We start from the raw sequence: 24567 nt of genomic DNA, 5'->3' as shown, positions 1-24567 counted from the left end.
CATTAACGCTTTATATTTTAATAATTTTCACCATTAGATATTTTGGGTTTGTCTTTGAGGCAAATTTTCTTTAAAGTCACAAAGTTAAGTCACAAGCCAGGGTACTGAGATGTCCCAATATGACACAAGGAAAAAGAGATATTGGAGGCCAACATTACCACGAGACACATAGGATTCTCATGATAGCCCATAAGTGATCAAATAGGCCCACTTGGGCCAGACATTTAGTGCAAAAATGCTAGACACTGCGGATATCATGGGCTATCAGTAGGACCATGGGGTTATACACTGATGGCTAGAGAAATGTTAAAGTACTCTGGGTAATCACATTAGTATTATTGTTTCTAAAATTGTCACGAATTATGAAATTTTATTTTTGTATCAATGTGTTGCACTGTTTCAATAATAATGTTTTTTTTTTCCCTTATTCTGTCGTCAGTCAGTTAGGAATGTGGGCAAAGTCGTTACATGCGCGCACATGACCACAGGAACACATAAAAAATTATCGAGAGTGTAAATATATTTTGAAATGTAAAAATATAAATTGGTGGTTCTGTAAATAAGAATGATGTATAGCACGGCTGATTAGTTTGTAAACAGATTTGTAAATGCCCGAAACCATTCCAGATACAAATGTTTCAATTACCGTAATGTATCTCTTCCATGTCTACGGCAAGGGGGATGGTAACCATAGTAACTGACTGACGTCACGAGTGGGCGTTGACAAACCCATGAGAAGAAGGAATGGGGGTGTGTATATATTCTTTTCCATTTGCACTTTTGAGTTGTTGTGAGCAAGGCGGTTGTTCCGCCGAAACACGTAAGCAGTTGTCGTCGAGGTAAATAAAATTCCTCCTTGTCGAACCCCACGGTGTCAGCGCCTATTTCGTTGCAGTAACGAAGGTTTGGATTTCATATATATATATATATATATATATATATATATATATATATATATATATATATATATATATATATATATATATATATATATATATATATATATATTCACTGAAAAAACCATAGGTTTCAACCACGTTATAGTTAGGAATGAAGTACCGGGTTTTTAAGAACCCAGCAGTGCCAGGGGACACACCCAAAAACTCCGTATTCTCCTGTCTCAGACTACAGAAACGCAAAGACTTCTTGGTGACGTCAAAGATCAGATTTATTGGCTGCAACCAGTAACAGGTATCCTAGAAGTACAACACAGTGTATGTTCTCAGGAGACTGCTCAACTTTACAAAGCTAGTCATCCCTTTTATACCAAATATTATGCTTCAGGCACACATTCCTTATTTACAGTTGACCATTCACATATTTTCACGCCATTCACATATTTTCAAAACAAAGAAAAGGCAGAATCGTGAAGACAAGCCCATATTTCAGTTTGTCCAGCCCACAATCAATTACCCGGCAAGGCCTAACACTTTTCATCAGATATCGGACGGACCCCTAATAAAAACGGGCACCTCCTCATTGTAAAGCAGGCCATAAAGAAAGGAACAGAGGCAGGTGTGTGTGAGATTAGACATAGTTGTGTATATAAAGAGTTTATGACATGTTGTGGCTTGATCCCTAATCTCGCTCGGCCACTGGGAAAGAAACAGGCTGAGCAGGTTTGGCTTTAGGCAACGGAGTCAGTTTGCCCAGGTCACACAGGAGTCAGCAAAAGGTGTGCGTGTCCATGGACCCGGTCGGCCTTAGTCATCGGCCTATGTGAGGGCAACCACAAAATGGCTGCCGTACACAAAATGGACCCTGAGGGTTCAGAACGGAATCTTTGATTTCAGGGTGATCGCGTTACTTGAATATGACGAAAAGACTTGTATATAGTATACTCGTCATTCTCGGTCTGCTGATGCCAAAATCGTCATGATACGACGATGTTTATGACATGGGACTAAAATTTCAGAACCACAGGAATTAGCATTTAAAAAACCTTAGAGATTCACTGAAAAAACGTTATAGTTAGCTGGACATTTCACTCATACAAAACCATTGAAATTCCCCCGTTATAGTTAGTTCAGCTAACTATAACTTTTGCGCCCTCAATCCACTGCTGATGACGTCACATAGTACATCACTCATGACATGGTCAGTGACATCACTCATGACATCACTCATGACTTCTCAAATGACATCACTGATGATATCACTGATGACATCATCCTTGTTAAAGAGTGGCAGACCTCCTCTCACCCTAATACAACCTTTGATACACACATTGAAAAATAGAAACTAAAAATGTTCAAAACAATGTAGATACCAATACCAGTTAGAACAACCTATTCAGTAATTCCAAAATCCACATACACATCCACTCATTGACCAACAGTTCTATACTAATTTACTATATTTTTAATAATAATTATTTTTAGCTATTTTATTTTTTAAATTACATTATAATTTTTTAATGTAAAATAATTTAAAAAAAATCAGAAATTATGTACTTCCTTGCATGTAATGGTGGTGTAAGGTTTAATCCTCATTCTGTGGTGGTCCAATCACTTAATCCTCCCTTGACTTTCATGTTTATTCCTGTGCAGCGTGGCCGTTCCTGGCTTGTTTTTTCAAATATCATGCATGTCTGACGCTCAACTTAATGTAATGTGCTCCCTCTTAATCCTCCTGAGATTGTAATAGTTGTTGCTGCGTCACGTAGTCCTCCCAGGCCTCTATTCTTATAAATCATGCGTGCCATACACCGAAGTTAATGTAAGTTGTCTCCCGCTCAGGAAATTGATTCTTGTGAATTTCTGTGACGCATTTTTGTGCTGCGCCACGTGCCCTGTGGTTCCTCGCATGTAATGGTAGTGTAAGGTTTAATCCTAGTTCTGTGGTGGGCCAATCACTTAATCCTCCCTTGACTTTCACATTTATTCCAGTGTCACGTGGCCGTTCCTGGCCTGTTTTTTCAAACATCATGCATGTCTGACGCTGAACTTAATGTAATGTGCTCCCTCTTAATCCTCCCGTGATTATAATACTTGTTGCTGTGTCACGTGGCTCTCCCAGGCCTCTATTCTTATAAATCGTGCGTGCCATACCCTGAAGTTAATGTAAGTTTTCTCCTGCTCAGGGAATTGATTCTTGTGAATTTCTGTGTCGCATTTTTGTGCTGCGCCACGTGCTCTGTGCTTTCTTGCATGTAATGGTACTGTAAGGTTTAATACTAGTTCTGTGGTGGGCCAATCACTTAATCCTCTCTTGACTTTCATATTTATTCCTGCGCCGCGTGGCCGTTCCTGGCTTGTTTTGTCAAATATCATGCATGTCTGACGCTGAACTTAATGTAATGTGCTCCCTCATAATCCTCCCGTGATTGTAATAGTTGGTGCTGCGTAACATGGCCCTCCCAGGCCTCTATTCTTATAAATCGTGGGTGCATGATTGTAATAGTTATTGCCGCGTCACATGGCTCTCCCAGGCCTCTATTCTTTGAAATCGTGTGTGCATGATTCTAATACTTATTGCTACGTCAAGTGGCCGTCCCAGGCCTCTATTCTTATAAATCGTGTGTGCATGATTGTAATACTTATTGCTGCGTCACATGGCCCTCCCAGGCCTCTATTCTTATAAATCATGCATGCATGATTCTAATAGTTATTGCTGCGTCACGTGGCCCACCCAGGCCTCTATTCTTTTAAATCGCGCGTGCATCTTTGTAATAGTTATTGCTGCGTTACGTGGCCCTCCCAGGCCTCTAGTCTTATAAATTGTGCGTGCATGATTCTAATAGTTATTGCTGCGTCACGTGGCCCTCCCAGGCCTCTATTCTTTTAAATCGTGCGTACATGATTCTAATAGTTATTGCTGCGTCACGTGGCCCTCCCAGGCCTCTATACTTTTAAATTGTGCGTGCATCATTGTAATAGTTATTGCTGAGTCACGTTGCCCTCCCATGCCGCTAGTCTTATAAATTGTGCGTGCATGATTGCAATCGTTATTGTTGCGTGACGTGGCTCTCCCAGGCCTCTATTCTTATAAATCGTGCGTGCCATACCCCGAAGTTAATATAAGCTTTCTCCCGCTCAGAAAATGGATTCTTGTAAATTTCTGTGTCACACTTTTGTGCTGCGCCACGTGCCCTGTGTTTCCTTGCATGTAATGGTAGTGTAAGGTGTCATCCTACTTCTGTGGTGGGCCAATCACTTAATCTTCCCTTGACTTTCATATTTATTCCTGCGCGGGTGGCCGTTCCTGGCTTGTTTTTTCAAATATCATGCATGTCTGACGCTGAACTTAATATAATGTGCTCCCTCTTAATCCTTCCGTAATTATAATACTTGTTGCTGCGTCACATGGCCCTCACAGGCTTCTATTCTTATAAATCGTGCATGCATGATTCTAATACTTACTGCTACGTCACTTGGCCCTCCCAGGCCTCTATTCTTATAAGTGGTGCGTGTATTGTAAATGTAAATGTACAGGAATTTATATAGCGCAAATCACCAAGCGGTTTCTAAGCGTTTGCTTAGGGAACCCGTCCTGGTATTCCCCAGTGAGATAACCCCGGTAGGGTATCCGCAAGGTGAAAGCCAGGCATCCCGCCGCGAGGGGCCGTTGTGGAGATTAAGCAAGCTATTGCCCAGAGTCGCAGAGTGTGAACCCGTGAATCGAGTAGGCACCGGAGCGAGAATTGTCGAGTCCATGGACATTTTAGGACTCAAGACCCCGCCGAGCCGGGAATTGAACCATGGTCCCGGGCTGACCTCTGCTTCCAGGTCTGCCTCCTCTAACCAGTGAGCCACACTTCTCCTCTATTAATGTTTGACAGTAGAATCGAGTAACGTTTAGAAGACTATGAGAAATGTAAGATGTTTTTCAAGGGAAGTTTGTTTATTTTGAATATATATTGCATTGATATTCACGTTTTTGAATTGTTGTAAGTCTAAACGTATGTATTTGGGTTGTAATGTAAAGTTATTAATGATTGCATTTTTAACTACAGGTACCTTTTGAGAAAATGGACATTGTTCTTTGTCCGACAAATACTGGTTGTCATTGGATACTTCTGGTATGTGCAAGTTTTTCAACATTTATCAGTCCGTTTTGAAAGTTATTGTTGGAAAATATGACTGGTTGTAATAGTTTAAAGTGCCTACATTTTTTTTCCAAATAATTTAAAGGCTAATATTTTAAAATAATTTTGTAATGTATCTAGAGTAGACGTCTGTACCATAAAATGTAAACTCTCCAAACTAAAAATCATATTTCTATTATTTTTTTTTATAGATTTTGAAACCTTTAACCAAGACAATAATCGCTCATGACTCACTGACTAACAAAATTCAGACCTATCAAGAGTTTTTACTAAATTCAAGGTAACCTTTCCCTAAAAAAAATCTCTGTTATCTCTATTATTATAGCAAAATATTTAACATAACCATTCGTATGTCTCTAAAGGGTTTTCCTACAGCAATTGAAGTGTCCCGACTATGACCAATGGCAGTTAGTCGTAGAATGTAACCAAAAGCAACAGGACAACTACAATTATGGTGTTTTTTGTATGCTGGTAATGATACTTCCATTATGTTTTTTTTAAAATCTTAATTTGTTAAAGATACATTACTTTATCTTAATAGCTTACTTCTTTAGAATACTCGTAAATAAGAAAGAGGGTTTTTAGGGATGACATTTGTAAACGTCTACTGAACGTGTCTATAGTGCCCGTCAGAAGCATATTGCTATTCGCATATGATTTTGTCAGACCACTACTATGGTTCTAATGCGGTTGCTATGAAACCTATGATTGCTTTTCAACCCCAATCCTATTGTGAACAATTGTTTTTATGTAAATTAAAATTCAGGTTGGACATTTGTAGAACATGTACATTTATAACTCTCTTTCCAGTTTGCACAATGTTACATAAGTCAGCTATCAGTTGCCCAGATTTTTATTAATGAAATATTTCTGGAGAATTTTCTATTGAAAATTGCAATGGACCTAATGGAGTCATCAGGTTTGACTTTAACATTTCAAAGATAAAAAAAGGTGTAATACTCTAGTGATGTCATGAAAATTGGATTATTTGGTATTTTGTTTTTAGAAAAAGGCATAACTTTAAATTTTAACATAGTATAGGAAGACATTTTTATTATGTTTGTGAATTTTCAATTATGTTCGTTGTCTAGCCATTACAGTTTCTGTAAGACAGTTGTGACTGACTCATTTCCTTCATTTGAAAACACTTGGAAACATGTACAATAAATAGCAAATTACATTTTCAATGGTTAGCATTGCTGTTATGATGCGCTAATGTACATCTTTTTTACATTTAGACTCTGTTGAAAAGTATTATGGTGTCTGCAACCAAAAAGCTTCAGCAATATATACGGAAAACTTTATTTTATTTTATTTTTATTTTATTTTATTTTATTATAGAGTTTTGCATAGCGCGAACAAGACCCGTGGGTATCAGAGCGCTTAACATCGAGGTAGGTTACACATTGACAGTCAATAGCACATTCTAAAAAACAAACAGATATAAGGTAAAGGGCGCTATGGCTATAAGGGGTGCCTAAATAAATATATTCCAAACACATGTGCAATTAGTAATAAAAGGTGAGAAAGGCCTAGTTTATAACACGATCCATATCAGTAGATACGGTGGGCCTTGCGAGACCCTAATTGCATGAGGACACGGGGTTGAGATTGCTTAGTTACCCTGGACTCGTTGAGTTCTGTTGCATAGGAAAGGCTTAAACCATCTCAGCACACTACATCATATTACATCGAGGTAGGTTACACATTGACAGTCAGATATCAATTCTAACAGCCAACCGATATAGGTAGAAGAAGCTGTGGCTATAAAGGATGCCTAAATAAATAAGTATATTCCAAACACATGTTATAGTAATAAAGGTGAGAAAGGCCTAGCTTATAACACCATCCATATCAATAGATAAGGTGAGGTAGAGGTTATATAGTTTGGCTCTGAGAACAGCAATTGGTTCACACAGGACTGTGGTATCGATCAGGGTACAGCCGAGGCTAGTGAGTGGAGTCAGTTTCTTGATAATGTTAGTATTCATGAAGAGGGATCACTCTTCAGCTGAAGTAGTAGTTCATACCAGCGATCAGTCGGCTTCCCTATGCCAGGTATTTACTCATCATATGGCTTTTCAATTCCCGTTTGAATGTTGCAATATTTTGGATCTTCCTAATGCTTGGAGGGAGTGAGTTCCACACTCTGGGGGCAGCTCCAGTGAAGGCTCGATCATATGTCTTTTTCTTTCAAAAAAAGGCCGGCCTCAACAGCAGCTCCTTGGCGCTTCTCGTTGGTCTGTTTCCTCCCGATAGCTTTAATTTCTTGCTTAGGTATCCTGGCGTGTTATAGTGCACCGCTTTGTGAGTGATACATGCTGTCTTCATTTGAATTCTGGCCTCATAAGGTAGCCAGTTTAGTGCTTTCAGGTGAGGAGATATATGATCAAATTTCCTCGATCCAGTAATAAGTCTTGCCGCAGCGTTGAGACAGGCTTTTAGCGGTGCTGTAGATGTTTTAGGTAGACCAGTTAATGTAGAGCAACCATATTCGATCCTAGATATGACTAGGGACTGTATAGCCAATTTTAAGTCTGCCTCTGAGATGAATGGTTTTAATTTTCTTAGGTAGCTCAGATCGAAGCCGTTACTTTTCGCCATTGAGTTAATGTGGGCTTTCATGTCGAGGTTCTCATCTAATATGATTCCCAATGATTTAGCTGAGTTGACTAGGGTTGGTGTGCAGTTAAGCGCAGTCACCAATTTGGTCCATTCCTTTACATCCGGGTGGCTCCTTGGAGGTGCAATTAGCATGAATTCTGTTTTCTGGGCCTTTAATTTCAGATGATTCGTCGTTAACCATTGCATAGCCATCTTTAGTGTCTTATTCATTAGATCTATGTCATCAAGGGAGGCGATCTTTAAGTATATTTGCGTGTCGTCAGCATACATGTGGTAGGATATCGTTGATTTCCGAAGAATGTCTGTAAGAGGTTCAACATACAAGTTGAATAGATCTGGTGATAGTGTTGAGCCTTGCGGGACCCCAGTTGCATTCGGACAAGGGGTTGAAATTGCTTGGTTAACCCGGAATCGTTGGGTTCTGTTGCTTAGGAACGAATTGAACCATCTCAGCACATTACCGGCCCATCCCATCCTGTCTTGTAGCCTGGACAGTAGTGTTTCGTGGTTTACCGTGTCAAAAGCAGATGACAGGTCTAGGAGGATCAATAGGCATGCTTGATTTTGGTCTAGGGCTTGTAACGCGTCATCAACGATATGCAGGATCGCTGTTTCTGTGCTGTGCCCTGCTCTGAACCCTGATTGGCATTCGTCTAGTAGTATGGTAGGGGCCTTTTCTGAGTTGCGTCCGCCATATTGGTTCATTGGCTATGTACCTTTCCTAGTAATGGACTCAACACCACTTTGCCACTGACTGAGGACAGTTCACTATGTTTACTATGTAAATAAGTTTAAGTTAGCATAACAAAAAGCTATTGACCTTTATACAATGCAAATAGAGTAACAAATTAATTTTCACTTTCTTCCCAACAGGCACAATGTTTAGAATGCTGCCGATGGGTCCACCTTGAATGTATCAAAACAAATGCAAGATCTTAGTTACCTTTTTCATGTTATAAATTTAACAAATGTATGTATTAAGAAAGTAAAGATGTGATCCCATGCCAGCTGTAGAATTACATGTTCTGCATACTCCTGCCATCTAGTGTTGTGTCCGGATTATCATAAGTAGTATTTATTTGAAGAAGGCTTTCAAGTTGCGAGTAAGATAACTCCTCCACTTCTTTTTTATTCTGTGTGGGCATCGACTCCATTGTTTCTATTCACACACAAGATTAATAATGGAGTAAGTATGTGTAAGATAGAGTTGTTAATGCGTATGTGAAAAAAATAATAACATGAAACCACCACAGGTGTTGGAAGGGTAGGCAGGAGGACACATGTTAATAAATAGCTGGACATTTCAACAATACATGCTGACTCTAATAATGTCCCAGATATTGACCCTGTTTGCAGTTTCTTACGCAAGTCAACAGCCCGAAGCAGTTATTTTAAGAAGTTTGCAAAAACCGAGCTGTCCAACGACTAAATTGATATAGTTATTTAATTTGATCAAATTTGATTTTCAAAAATTACTGGTTGTCCTTTTACAGGAGTAAATTGTAGTAGATCTTCAAAAACGATGACGTGTTTTCCTCCAAATAACACGTCATACTCTGTTTTAAGAATTTGCTGCATTCTTAAATGCACAAAGGCAAGCATTAAGTTTGATACCATGCTTACCTCATCAATAATGAGAAGTTTCATTTTCTTCAAGACTCTTGAAACTTCACAACAAGCTTCTCCAGATAGCTTATAGTATTCCAATTTGTTTTCATGCTCTACTGGTAGCATTAGTAAACGATGTAAAGTAATTCCTTTAATATTGTGTGCTGCCAATCCAGTTACTATTTTAGAATTTGAATTTTGAATCTAAAAACATTTATATAGCGCGCATTTACCACGCGGTTTCTTGGCGCTTTTAGATTGCGAGGAGGCAGCAGGAGCGGAGGGGGTTTTAGACAGCGTGAGCTCGGGAGAAAAGCAGGGTTTTAAGACCTTTACGGAACTCAGTGTAGGAGGGGGTCATGCGAAGTTCCGCAGGAAGGAAGTTCCAAAACATGGGGGCGAGAACTGCAAATTTGGTTCCGCCCGCCTTTTTCTTTCTGAACCGGTGAGTGGTGAGGAGTGCCTGGTGGGTGGAACGGAGCTCTCTGCCCGGTGAGTAAGGCTTGATGGCGGAGCAAATAAACTCCGGGGCAGTGCCCATTTTGGCCTGAAAGGTGAGGCAACCAAGCTTGAATAAGGCTCGCTCGTTCACCGGCAGCCAGTGCAGTGCCTGCAGTAAAGGGGTGGCGCGATGGTATTTAGGCAGGCCATGGATCAGGCGGGCAGCCTGGTTCTGCACTAGCTGCAGCCGGTGGGTGGCGTAGGCCGGGGCGCCATTATAGATGATGTTACCATAATCAAGGCGCGAGAGCACCATAGCCATCACTATGATCTTTAGGGCGGGTAGGGAAAAAAAGCGAGAGATCTTCCTAATAGTTCTGAGGGAAAAAAAACAGGAGGAGACAACCGAATTAACCTGTGAGTGAACAGAGAGTGAAGAATTAAGGAAGATGCCAAGGGTTTTGACCTTAGGAACGGGAAGCGGGGAAACACCAAGTGAAGAAGGCCAGTGGGAAGGGGACCAGGGACTGCAACCACCTCCGGTCAAGACTAACTCCGTCTTGTCCGGATTGAGTTTGAGGTGGTTGCAGTTCATCCAATCTTGGATGAACAGCATGACAGATTGAACATTCTGGGAAGATGAAGGGGAATGAGAAAGGTTAAAAATTAGCTGGAGGTCATCGGCGTAATTGAACACCGTGACCTCGAGCTGCTGTAACATAAAAATGAGGGGGTAGATGTATAAATTAAACAAAAGAGGGGAAAGTGAGGAACCTTGGGGGACCCCGCAAGCAACCTTGCGGGGGGCAGCCATGAAACCAGCTAGGTGGACCGCCTGAGCCCTGTCACTCAGGAAGGACTCAAGCCAAGCGAGGGCTAGGCCCTCTATGCCCGCCGCCCTGACACGGGTAAGAAGAATGGAGTGATCCACCGTGTCAAAAGCGGGTATTTTAGATGGGGTAAGGTGAATAGAGATATTCAACATTTTTTAGTACTGCATTGTAGTATAACAGCCTGAGTCATTTTCCATAGTCATAAGCAGTGACTGGTTTCGAATTTTACGAAAACCTAAGAACAGGATATCTTTATAAGCAATTATATTTATATAACCTTATAAACTACTAAAACTCTACTGTTGAAATGTTATTAGACAACTGTATTTACATAATATTTTGTGGGGGACAAAATAGTTGGTAAACGTACTTTTGTATTATGTACTAAGAAAACTGTTAAAGTGATGTTTTTATGTTTCTGTACTAGGACCTAGAACATAACAGATGTGTTATGGATAAAGAGGCCATTATTACAGAAGAGACATTAAAAATGAGCAACAGTGTAATTGAACTACAAAATCAATCTATAACAGGCAGCAAGACTAATTCAGAGGACATCAGTACTGCCTGCAGATGTCATCTATGAATTTGAAAATGAAAGCAATGATGCTGATTTTTTTAAAGCACTGGATGACGTAGAGTTACTGGAATCTATAAACTCTAAAATGGCATACCAGCAGACATTATTAGACAATTGTATTTACATGTGAAAACTCTTCATCCCCACAATTATGCGAGAGCTGCATGCGACAGGCTGTGGAAAGACCCTCCACCAGCTGTAGCCAGCACTTCCTCAGCACCATCAACTCCGCATCTGGACATCCGTCCCGATTTTGCAGACCTTATTATTTCATGCAATAATAAGTTTTTGGTAACTACTTCCCCGACAAGGCAGTGGGTAATTTGCGCATCTGCTGCCTTCGTTGGATGTGGTTGCCTATTCTTATTCTAATTCAAATCCAAATTACAGGACCTCGATAGAGCCCAGTATTGTTGATTTTTGACACCATGGTAGGCACAGAAATTAGCATCAAAAGTTGATAGTGGAGACATCTGAACGCTTCGTCATCTTCAGGGCGACGTGCGATCGTCCCAAGGTTATCTATAGTATGTATTTTGTATTCAACCAAATTTCACACGATGAGGGGACTCGACCGAGTGCACAGTGAGATATTTAAACAAGTGTTTTGGTGTTCAATTAAGGCAAAATTATTTTTTTTATATATACAAATTGACACTCTACTTGGAGTAGCCCACCGTTAAAGCCACTTAGACATGAATAAACAATATTGGCCAAGAAGCATCGAATTTGCAATATGAATTTAAAGCATGATTTTTTTGCTATTAATCAGAAGAAAAAAGTTCCAAGCAGGCTTGCTTCATCACTTTATCAATGTCTTTAATTTTTCATCCGTTGATCACATCCAATTTATAGATGAACATATTCTATGTATTTTGTATGTATTTTAATGAAACTATTACAAGCACTTTTCCATTGTTAAACACATACACCCACACACCTTTAAAAATGTCTAATTTTATTAAAAAGGCAGCACAGTTATCAGGTATTTTCTTGGCGATGGCCAAGGCGTCTTCCATCTTTTTAAAAAGATAGAGGATACTTTATTTTTTGTTTCAGGTTGTCAACTTGTTCAAATCTTCTTTCATATACAGAGCCACTTTAATTCTTCTTCCAAGTTAAGTGACAGGAAATGTCAACTTGCTCATTCCAATTACAGGGCCTCGTAAGAGCCCTGTCTTATTTTTTGTAACTACGTCACTGAGTTGGGAGTGTGTAGTTTGCGCTTCTCCAGCCTTCCTTGCATGTGGCTGATGTTTCTTAGGCTCCCTCTACAGACTCATACTTTACAATTCCTTTTTACCTTATTTAGCATTCGTGTAGAATGAAAAGCTTAACAAAGCCACTTTAATTCTTCTTCAAAGTTGCTAAGCAACATGAAATGTGAACTTGCTCATTCAAATTACAGGGCCTCATAAGAGCCCTGTGTTGTTATTTTTTGTAACTACGTCACCGAGTCGGCAGTGTGTAGTTTGCAGCTCTGCAGATTTCCTTGCATGTGACTGACAGACTTTATTTCTTCTACCAAGTTGTCAACTTGCTCATATCTTCTTTCATATTTCACCATGGTAGGCACAGAAAGTACCATCAAAACTTGATAGTGGAGACATCTGAATGTTTCAACGTCTTGAGGGGAACGTGCTATTGTCCCGAGGTTATGTAGAGTATGTATTTTGTATGTATGCCTTCAACGCCGAACGTCGAGCTGACGACAGCGGGGGACTTCTACTCCTCAACGCCAATTGACTACTACGTCCCATGTTGGACACATCTGTGTAATGGACTGGAAATCCAAAAATCCTACAGGAAACAGAGTTTATTTTTGGTTCCAAGTTGTGAACTTGCTCAAATCTTCTTTCATATACAGACCACTTTAATTATTCTTCCAAGTTAAGTTATCAAGTTCCACTATAAGGAGGTGTCTCTGCGCTGTTTTTCTTTCAAAGTAGTATATCCCATGCACTCCCACAGCATAGTAGTAAGTTCTCAACATTGCATACCTAGACTGTTGCACCCCATTGACTCGCAGATTCAAAGAGGGTGCACTACGTGTTGAAGCAGGCTTTTCAGTCGTTGTTACAATGGCCACGCATCACCGCAGAATACACGAACGTAGAGCTTTGTAGTTTTTTTGGGGGGGTGACGCCAATTTGTGAAACACAACCTGTAAGATAAAAAGGAAGTTAACATTGTGTGTAATTTTTTTATCAAAAGAGAGAGGAAGTGAGAGAGTGACTTCAAAGAATATTCGCAGCTGAACTTTCTATCACCAGTGTGTTAGTTGGATGTGGTTGCCAATTCTTAAACTAATTACAGGCCATCAATAGAGTCCAGTATTGTTTTTTTTGGCAACTACGTCAAGGCAGTGTGTAATTTGCACGTCTGCTGCCTTCGTTGGATGTGGTTGCCAATTCTAATTCTAATTACAAGCCCTTGATAGAGACCAGTATTGTTGTTTTTTAATACCATGGTAGGCACAGAAAGTAGAATCGAAGTTGATAGTGGAGACATCAGAACGTTTCATCGTCTTTAGATTCTGTTGAAGACTTCGCAAGAAACAGCTTTCATTTTTCACCTTATTCAGCATCCACACCAGGCAGTGGTTATTTTGCGCGTCTGCTGCCTTAGGTGGATGTGGTTGCCAATTCATATTCTAATTCTAATTACAGGCCCTCAATAGACCCCAGTATTGTTGTTTTTGGTAACTACATATCCAACAAGGCAGTGGGTAATTTGCACGTCTACTGCCTTCGTTGGATGTGGTTGCCAATTCTAATTCTAATTATAAGCCCTTGATAGAGCCCCGTATTGTTGTTTTTTGATACCATGGTAGGCACAGAAAGTAGAATCGAAGTTGATAGTGGAGACATCAGAACGTTTCATCGTCTTTAGATTATGTTGAAGACTTCCCAAGAAACAGCTTTCATTTTTCACCTAATTCAGCATCCACACAAGGCAGTGGTTAATTTGCGCGTCTGCTGCCTTTGTTGGATGTGATTGCCAATTCTAATTCTAATTACAGGCCCTCGATAGAGTCCACTATTGTTGATTATGGTAACTACTTCCCCGACAAGGCAGTGGGTAAATTGCGCGTCTGCTGCCTTCATTCAGTGTGGTTGCCAATTCTTATTCTTATTCTAATTCCAATTACAAGCCCTCAATATAGTCCAGTATTTTTGTTTTTGGTAAGTACGTCCCCGACAAGGCGTGGGTAATTTGTACATCTGCTGCCTTCGTTGGATGTGGTTACCAATTCTAATTCCAATTACAGGCTCTCGATAGAGCCCAATATTGTTGTTTTTGGAAACTACTTCCCCGATAAGGCAGTGGGTAATTTGCGCGTCTGCTGCCTTCGTTGGATGTGTTTTCCCATTCTTATTCTAATTCCAAATACAGACACTCGATAAAGCCCAGTATAGTAATTTTTGGTAACTATGTCCCGGACAAGGCAGTGGGTAATTTGCACGTCTGCTGCCTTCGTTGGATGTGGTTGCCAATTCTTATTCTAATTCCAATTACAGGCTCTCGATACAGTCTAGTATTATTGTTTTTGATAACTACATCCCCGACAAGGCACTGAGTAATTTTCGCGTCTGCTGCCTTCATTGGATGTGGTTGCCAATTCTTATTCTAATTCTAATTCCAAGCCCTCCATAGAGTCCAGTATTATTGTTTTGGTAACCACTTCCCCGACAAGGCAGTGGGTAATTTGCGCATCTGCTGCCTTTGTTGGATGTGGTTGCCAATTCTTATTCTAATTCTAATTTCAATTACAGGCCCTCGATGGAGCCCAGTACTGTTATTTTTGGTAATTATTTACCCGACAAGGCAGTGGGTAATTTGCGCATCTGCTGCCTTCATTGGATGTGGTTGCCAATTCTTATTCTAATTCCAAGCCCTCGATAAAGTCCAGTATTGTTGTTTTTGGTAACTACTTCCCCGACAAGGCAGTGGTTAATTTGAGCGTCTGCTGCCTTCATTGGATATGGTTGCCAATTCTTATTCTAGTTCTAATTACAGGCCCTCAATAGAGCCCAGTATTCTTGTTTTTAGTAACTACTTCCCCAACAAGACAGTGGGTAATTTGCCCGTCTGCTGCCTTCATTGAATGTGTTTGCCGAATCTTATTCTTATTCTAATTCTAATTCTAATTCCAAGCCCTCGATAGAGTCCAGTATTGTTGTTTTTGGTAACTTCGTCCCCAACAAGGCAGTGGGTAATTTGCACGTCTGCTGCCTTCATTGGATGTGGTTGCCAATTCTTATTCTAATTCCAATTACAGGCATCGATAGAGTCCAGTATTGTTGTTTTTGGTAACTACATCCCCAACAAAGCAGTGGGTCATTTGCGCGTCTGCTGCCTTTGTTGGATGTGGTTGCCAATTCTTATTCTACATCTAATTCCAAACCCTCCAAAGAGTCCAGTATTGTTGTTTTTGATAACTACTTCCCCGACAAGGCAGTGGGTAATTTGCGCATCTGCTGTCTTCATTGGATGTGGTTGCCAATTTTTAATCTAATTACAGGCCCTCAATAGAGCCTAGTATTGTTGTTTTTGGTAACTACTTCCCCGACAAGGCAGTGGGTAATTTGCGCATCTGCTGCCTTCGTTGGATGTGGTTGCCAATTCTTATTCTACTTGTAATTACAAGCCCTCGATCGAGTCCAGTATTGTTGTTGATGGTAACTACTTTCCCGACAAGGTAGTGGGTAATTTGCGCGTCTGCTGCCTTAGTTGGATGTGGTTGCCAATTCTTATTCTAATTCTTATTACAGGCCCTCGATAGAGTCCAGTATTGTTGTTTATGGTAACTACTTCCCCGACAAGGCAGTGGGTAATTTGCGTGTCTGCTGCCTTAGTTGGATGTGGTTGCCAATTCTTATTCTAATTCCAATTACAGGCCCTTGATAGAGTCCAGTATTGTTGTTTTTGGTAAGTACGTCCCCGACAAAGCAGTGGGTAATTTGCGCGTCTGCTGCCTTCATTGGATGTGGTTGCCAATTCTTATTCTAATTCCAATTACAGGCCCTCGATAGAGTCCACTATTGTTGTTTTGGTAAGTACGTCCCCGACAAGGCAGTGGATAATTAGCGCGTCTGCTGCCTTCGTTGGATGTGTTTGCCAATTCATATTCTAAATCTAATTCCAACCCCTCGATCGAGTCCAGTATTGTTGTTTTTGGTAACTACTTGAAAATTTATCTGAAAACTCTTCAGAAGAAGAATTTGTGCAGGAAGAAGACCCAGCCCCAAAAAGGAAGGAGGCAGTTAATCTGCTAATTCGTATTCTAATTCTAATTACAGGCCCTCAATAGAGCCCAGTATTGTTGTTTTTGGTAACTACGTCCCCGACAAGACAGTGGATAATTTGCGCGTCTGCTACCTTCGTTGGATGTGGTAGCCAATTCTTATTCTAGTTCCAATTACAGGTCCTCGATAGAGTCTAGTATTGTTGTTTTTGGTAACTACGTCCCCGACAAGGCAGTGGGTAATTTGCGCGTCTGCTGCCTTCGTTGGATGTGGTTGCCAAAACGTATTCTAATTCTAATTCCAACCCCTCGATAGAGTCCAGTATTGTTGTTTTAGGTTATGTAGAGTATGTATTTTGTATGTATGCCTTCAACACCGAACGTCGAGCTGACGACAGCGGGGGATTTGTACTCCTCAACACCGATTGACTACTACGTCCCATGTTGAACACATCTGTGTAATGGGCTGGAAATCCAAACATCCTACAGGACACAGACTTTATTTTTTGTTCCAAGTTGTCAACTTGCTCAAATCTTCTTTCATATACAAAGCCACTTTAATTCTTCTTCCAATTTAAGCGACAGGACATGTCAACTTGCTTATTCCAATTACAGGGCCTCGTAACAGCCCTGTGTTGTTATTTTTCGTAACTACGTCACCAAGTCGGGAGTATGTAGTTTGCGCTTCTGTAGCCTTCCTTGCATGTGGCTGACAGACTTTATTTCTTCTACCAAGTTGTCAACTTGCTCAAATCTTCTTTCATATTTCACCATGGTAGGCACAGAAAGTAGCATTGAAAGTTGATAGTGGAGACATCTGAACGTTTCGTTGTCTTGAGGGGGACGTGCGATCGTCCCGAGGTTATGTAGAGTATGTATTTTGTATATATGCCTTCAACGCTGAACGTCAAGCTGACGATGGCGGGGGACTTCTACTCCTCAACGTTGTTGACTACTACGTCCCATGTAGGACACATCTGTGTAATGGGCTGGAAATCCAAACATCCTACAGGACACAGCCTTTATTTTTTGCAGAGTGAGAGAAAATACTGGTTTGCAAGGTCATTCTCTGGCTTGTCTATCTAAAAAAGTATGTCAAAGTGTTTTTCACCGTTTCAGGATGTTAGTAGTACATCATACTCAAATGAGGAAATTAGTTAGGACATTGTATTATGCAAAAAGTCCAGCAGTAATGTTAAAAAAGTTGAACATTGCTCTTTTGCGTGTATCAGTATCAGATGTAATGAATGTTTGTGAAGAAATTGAGTTTAGTTATTTTGGTGGTGAGCAAGACAGTGCAGAAACTGATACATTAATAGAAGGAAATGTGAAAGAGGATGTACAACATTCTAGTACAAAAGAATTTGAGCGCGAAATTACGAAGTTTAAGGAGATTTCAGTTAAAAGGCCAAATTATTCTTGTATTTAATGTCGACGAACTCATTATAAAAGTCAGACTAGGACTGTTGATCTCTATTTAAAAAGTGAAAGAGAAAATAATAATGAGTGGAAGGAATTTTCAACCTATTTGTTGGTAGAGAATTGTTTTGATTTGGGTTATGATCAACGTATTTGTAAATATTGTTATAACAAATTAAACGAGAACAAAATGCTTGCTAGAGCTGTGCATAATAATCTTGAGTTGGGAACTATTCCTCCAGAACTGATAGATTTAAATTTGTATGAGTCTATTCTGATTCAATGTGTGCACCCATTTCAGGCTATTGTTCGTATGGAGCCTAAAACAGGTAAATTGCCTCCAATGTCATCAAAAGGAGGAGACAGCCTTACCACGTAACTAAATAGACTTCTTCAAAGAAAAACAACTTGCAAACAGCCCAACACAAAACGAGATGTCAGAACTATAGAAACCATGTGCATCTACAGCCTTACATGCCTTAAAGAAATGCTTACTGTGTAAGTGAAATTTTCCATCTGTAAGATGTAAGATCTGTCAGTAGTAAAGAAACATGTTCTCAGTGAAATGAGTTATTCAGATACATAGAAACTATTTACACAACTTGTTTACTGTTCTATCAGTGTTTCTGGTCCTCACGTTCAATATTTTCAGCTACACTGCAACTATTTTTACAACTTCTTTACTATAATATCGACGTTTGTGGTGCTCACACAATATTTTGTGATACATTGAAACTATTTAAAAAACTTCTTAACTGAAATATCAGTGTTTGAGTTGCTCACGTTAAACTATTTTTGATACATTGTAACTCTTTTAAAAACTTTACTGTATTTCAGCGTTTGAGGTACTCACGTAAAATATTTTTTTATACATTGTAACTATTTTAAAAACCCCTGTACTGTAATTTCAGTGTTTGAGGTTTTCACAGAAAATAATTGTGATACATTAAAAATATGTTTACAACTTTGTTACTGTAATATCGTCATATGTGGTGCTTCCCATGAAATGTATTTAATATTTATTTTGTAAATGAAGGCACAAAGTTTAAAGTTGAGTGTAAATTTTTTGAAAACATTAAATAAATAAATACAATAAATAAATACAGTGTCATTATGAATTGTGTCAAGTGCTTTATTTAAGATATACAGGAATATGCTCACTTTCATGATCATGACACACAAAGCCAGACAACTCAAGTTCATTACAGAATGGTGCAAACCATGTAATTTAATGATTGGGTATTAGGAATGGCATACAGAGCTCACATATAAAGTGATTGCTGAACCTTCTTACTTTTTCTCTGGAAAAGTTGGTAAGGTCTTTCCAAGATGGTTTCAATATTTAAAAGAGGAAAGTAAGAAGTGAAGAACAGAGGTTAGAGGCTACATCTCAGGATGCAAGAATAGATGAAAAAGGTGGTCCAAGGTCTGCATGTACAATGGCCAGTGGAGGCGTTTTGATGGCGGGTACACTCAAAGTGTTGTATAATGTGCAATATCTGATGGCGGTACCAACACACACAGAGTGGGGAAGGGCTCATGAAATAATGGATTGTATGTGCTTAGACTATGATGAGAACACACTGGAGGAGGACCAGGTCATGTGCAGAGATTTAATAGATAAGGCATAGCAAAGGAGGTGGCAACAAGGGGCAGGAGGGTCCATGAGTGGTGGAGGCGTTTTTTTTTAATCCATGTTCTACCTACTGCGTTGCAAGCTTGAGACAGTGACGATCACAGCCCCTTACTTTGTCTCCCCCCATTACGTTGTCAATTAGGGTGGAGGGAAGGAAATGGAAAGAAGTAAAGTACAAGTCTACAGATGTACTGGTATGTTCAGGACACTGGATCAAGCACTGAAGAACCAAGGTCAGATATATACACAGAAGGCACCACAAATAGGACAGCGGATCATGTACACAAACTGGTAAGTCAGCAAAAGAACAAGACGAAGAACACTTGAATAAAAAGCCAGGTTCAAATACAGAAAAGCGAAAAAAGATATCATATTTGATGACAAAGAGACTGGGGTAACACTCTGCTGTCCAACACAGAAAAGATTGTGCAGAAATTATATGTTAGAATGTTTAAGGAGCTCCAAAAGGGGTACATAAAACTAAATAAAATTAATAAATTAGGCTGTATAAGCTCCCTTCTGATTTAGGGGGTACACAAAACTACGGGGATCAGAAATACTATCTGCTCCCCAGCAGCGCCATCCAAACCCTAGTCCCCACACACTGCCAACCTAGAATAGGCATGTATAAGCTCTCTCTTCCAAATAGGAAAGCTCCCACCCTGTCATTGCAAACGGCAGTGTCCTGGGGGTGTGCACCCCGAGACACTACAGGAGCCGGCCCTGGGGGTGGCGGTCCCAATGGCCATCTTTGGCTCCAGGAGGAAGGCCACACGGCACCCCTCCAACACTTTCAAGAAGCCCCGGAAGGTGGCAGTCCCCGGGGCTGGGGGGACCTCAGAGCCCCCCTCAATTAATATTTGAAAGCCCCGGGGTGTGGTGATCCCCAGGGCTGAAGGGGCCTCAGAGCCCCCCTCAATTAATGTTTTAAAGTCCTGAGGGGTGATGGTCTCCGGGGCTGAGGGGCCTAAGAGCCCCCCTGCACATATAATGTTTAAAAAGCCCCCGGAGGTGGCGGTCCCCGGGGCTGGGGGGGCCCTCAGGGGCCCCCATTATAATGAACTACATTGCCCCCAGGACTTGGCCTCCCTGGGGACTAATTAGCACTAAAGCAGACTACGGTTTTCTTTTTTTTCCTACGCGATATGCGTATCCTACGCACATGCCGCGATTTAAAAAAAATTAAATAAAAATTCACAGCGCTTGCATCCCCGCTCCTCTGGCCCCTGTAGTGCTGTCGTTGTAAGCGTCTGTGGAAAAGTAAATTTTGCCATGTTCTGTGTCCCTACGTGTTCCCCATCTTATGCTATATGTGCATGATTAATATGCATATGTATTCCCCATGATCGATTAAAGACGCATTTACAGTTGTGTCCATCTCTAGTATGCCAGTTTCCAGTTCTCGTGAAAGCTACGAGTATTAGGCCTATGTAAAGCTACATTGCCACGTTTCTCAGTGTGCACGTTATTTCATTGAAAATCCCCGTTTCTAGGCCTCAAAAGGGCCCGGACTCAGATTCAGCTCCAGTCTCCTGAACCCTCTCCGAGGAGCGATACAGCCCCCACCTGTATCCCTGACCCTTCACTTACTTCCTGCCTCACAGTGCCCGGCTCGGCCTGGCTCTGCCTGCCAGTCTGCCAAGAGTATGTTATGATTCTAGTTATCAGTCCAGCCCTCCTTCTCTGCATTCCTAAGCTACTGAATCGCATCAATAGTTTCAGTCATCGTCTAGCCTTTACGTCTCCATGTAAGAGAAATACTGTATTTATGGTCATTTAATATTCCTCAACACACACTACATGTAGAATAATGCATGCACCAGTCTTAGTGTCTGTTAGCCTTTGCCCTGATAACTTTTGGATTCTATCAACATGTTCTCAAAAAACATCAGATACTAGATAGTGTTTAGGTACATGTCGCTCTGACTCTCCAGACTTTCGTCTCTCCTTCTAGCTCAGAAGTCATAGCCCCCAGCTTCTCCCTAGTAACACGTCATTGCCAGCTTGCGCGCACCACTAGGTTAGAGGTCCCGGCTCCTTAGGTAGCCCCCTCCATGTTTCCGCCCATTTGTGACATATTCCGTTACGTTACATCACATGTCTATGTATACGCCCTGTTCACGCCTCTTGTTACACCTACTTTCTGCCTTATCTCTCGCGACTGCTATAGGCCCTGCCTACTGTTACGCCTATTGTATTGAATACCATGTATTTTGTTTAAGTATATATACTTGTGCACTGTTATTAAAAGTTGCCATTCCATTCCTTTGTCCCTGCCCCGTGCAGCGCTGCCATCCTATTCCCGTGCAGGTTGTCCTGTTCCTGTCCTTTATGCTGTATTAAACCTGCAAACTCCTACTACCTCGAATCTTGACTCTTATTTATTGAGCTATCTGTTATTGTATATCTAGTCAAAAATAGAGGTATTATTTATTTATTTACCACATAATGGCGCCCGAACAGGGACTTGCCCTTTCCCCACGCGCCGGTGAAGCCACGCAAGCCCCCTGATCCTCTGCAGCCGTGACGGAACCATACCGGCCACGTGCAGATATTTCTGCTTCAAGTATCCCTCAGGCCCACGGAGGAGACGGAGGTTGCGGTCCAGCGTCCAGACGAGGCGGTGGAGGAACGCGGCGAGTCCCGACCAGAGCCCAAGCCGAGAGTCCCAGGTCCGAGGTATCCGGAGGCCCACCTGTAACAGAAGTCCGAAGTTCGTCCGTCCGGCGTCGTAGTAGTCCAGTCCAGTCCGAGGCCTTCCGTTCTTGCTGCCCGGTGAGTACCGTTGCTGGGGTAGTATCTAGACAGGGTCAATTGCATTGTCTCTGGTCCGTGGGTTTGGGTACACAGATCCAACACGAAGTGTCCACTTAGGTGGATGCGGGTCCTGACGTGTCTCTTTATGAGACCGGTAAGTTTCGTACTGTTTTAGCAGTGCATCTAGTTTCTGTTCTAGTCCGTTCTGTTCTCGAGAAATTCATGTATTCTGTTTCCAGTATTCCAGGTAGTATTTTGTCCGAACTGTTATTTTAAATGTCATTCATGTATTTCAATGTCGTGGTATGAAAGTGGTGTACCCTCAGTAATTATCGTGTTCATTGTGTATTGTAATTGTGTCTAGACTCCAGCCCAGTCATGCCATTGTTTTCAAAGTTACGTCAGTTAAGAACTAGAAAAGGTCTGTTAGAAGAAGCAGTTCCTGTCCCGCCTAGGGACAGTCCAGGTCATTTTATGTATCAAAAGCATGGCATAAGTGCCATATTATATCTAGATTTGTGGGTGGAGTACACCAAACAGTTAGAAGAAAAGTATAGATGGCCCGTATCGGGTACATGGGATGCCGAGTGCATCATGCGAGTAGAAGAAGCATTATGGAAAAAGAAAGCCAGACAGTCACAGAAAGATGCCATCGAGTTATGGCGCAAAGAATCTCATAAAAGAACCGAAAAAGAAATCAGAAAGTCAGAATTAAGTAGAGAATCCTTAGAAAGAGCCCAAGAAAGGGAATTAATCGAAATAGGTGAACGAGTTAAAACCGAACAGTCAGACAGACAGAGGAATGCCCTTATTAAGGGTATGTATCCTCTTCTTGCCGAGGGCTTGCCAAAAGCAACCCCGGAGGCATCCAGTAATTTTCCGCCACCCTTAGTTCCGACCAAGCTACGTCACAAACCGACCGCAGCTGATATTTTTCTCTCGTCCTATTTGGACGACACAGTCCCAGAATATGCAAATCCTGTTCCGCCAGCTCCTGTAAATAATGTAAATCCTGCTCCTCCAGTCACCGGGGCACCTGTTACAGCACCTGTTACAGCACCTGTTACGGTACCCCCGGTCCAGCCTACATTACAAGTACCCGCTACACTGGTCACTCTGCCAGCACGAAGAGTATCAGTCGACGATTCCAGTTTAGGGGTCGCGGGAGGAGGTCCTCCTGGAACCCCGCCGCCACACAAACGTGTAACGTCAGTCGAGTTACATGAACGTGCGTTACAGCGCACGCCCAAACATCAGTCTGTTGCAGATATCAGACGAGCTCTTACCGAATGCCGTTATGATCCGGTCCCAGGTGATGATAGTATGGTTATATATTCATTACGTGTAAGACGGGTGACCGAGTATTTGGACACCCTACCGAATATGAAAGAAGATCTAGACAGAATGTATCGTTTCATTCGTACAGGACAAGATCCAGAAAGTATTGGTGAAGTCATGTCTCACAGAAAATCTGAGATCCAGTTCATGCTGTTAAAGTTTCTGATCAATTGTTTAATTAGGGAACAAGATTCCCCGACTAAAGATCCGACCGAAATGAAAATTCTGACAAAGTGGAGTGATAATATAGCCGAGATGGGGCACAAGGTGTCCCCTTCAAAGCTTCAATTCTGTGTCCAGCAAGTGATCTACTTAGGCCACTTACTGTCCAAGTGGGGTAGGCAGTTGACACCTGACCGTATCCAGTTAATAGCGAGTCTTCTTATTGCAGACAATGGATTCCTCAGTATGCATTTCTAGCCAAGCCACTGATACAGTTAACGACACAGGAGGCAGCCGTATCGACTGTCCTCCCTTGGACATCTGAACATACACTTAGTTTTAATGAATTAAAGAAAGCCTTATGCCAAGCTCCTGTTCTAGCAACACCGAACTACAGTAAGCCTTTTACACTTTTTGTCACAGAACGCGATGGTACAGCATTATCTGTTCTCACACAAGATCAAGCCGGACAATACAAGCCCTGTGCTTATTTTTCGAGCACATTAGATCCAGTAGCCCAGGCTCTGCCTGCGTGCCTCAAGTCAGTTGCAGCCACAGCACTAGCTATTAGACAAAGTGATTCCATAGTATTAGGACATTCCTTGACAGTACAAGTTCCACACTCCGTGGAAGTTCTTTTAAACCGAACACAGACTCAGCACTTGACAATTGCACGTTTGACAGGTTATGAATTGACACTATTCCAGCCACACATAGAAATCAGACGCTGCAACGTTCTAAATCCTGCTACACTGTTACCGTCAGTTACTTCAAATCCTGCCACACATGACTGTGTGGAAGTAGTTAACACTATGACTAAGCCGAGACAAGACCTGACAGAAATTCCGTTACCAGATCCTGACCTGACACTTT

This window comes from Lissotriton helveticus, chromosome 3_1 (genome assembly GCF_964261635.1).
Source record: "Lissotriton helveticus chromosome 3_1, aLisHel1.1, whole genome shotgun sequence".
Lineage (NCBI taxonomy): Eukaryota > Metazoa > Chordata > Amphibia > Caudata > Salamandridae > Lissotriton > Lissotriton helveticus.
The sequence above is the reverse complement of the archived record's forward strand: the minus strand, read 5'-3'. Positions refer to the sequence as shown.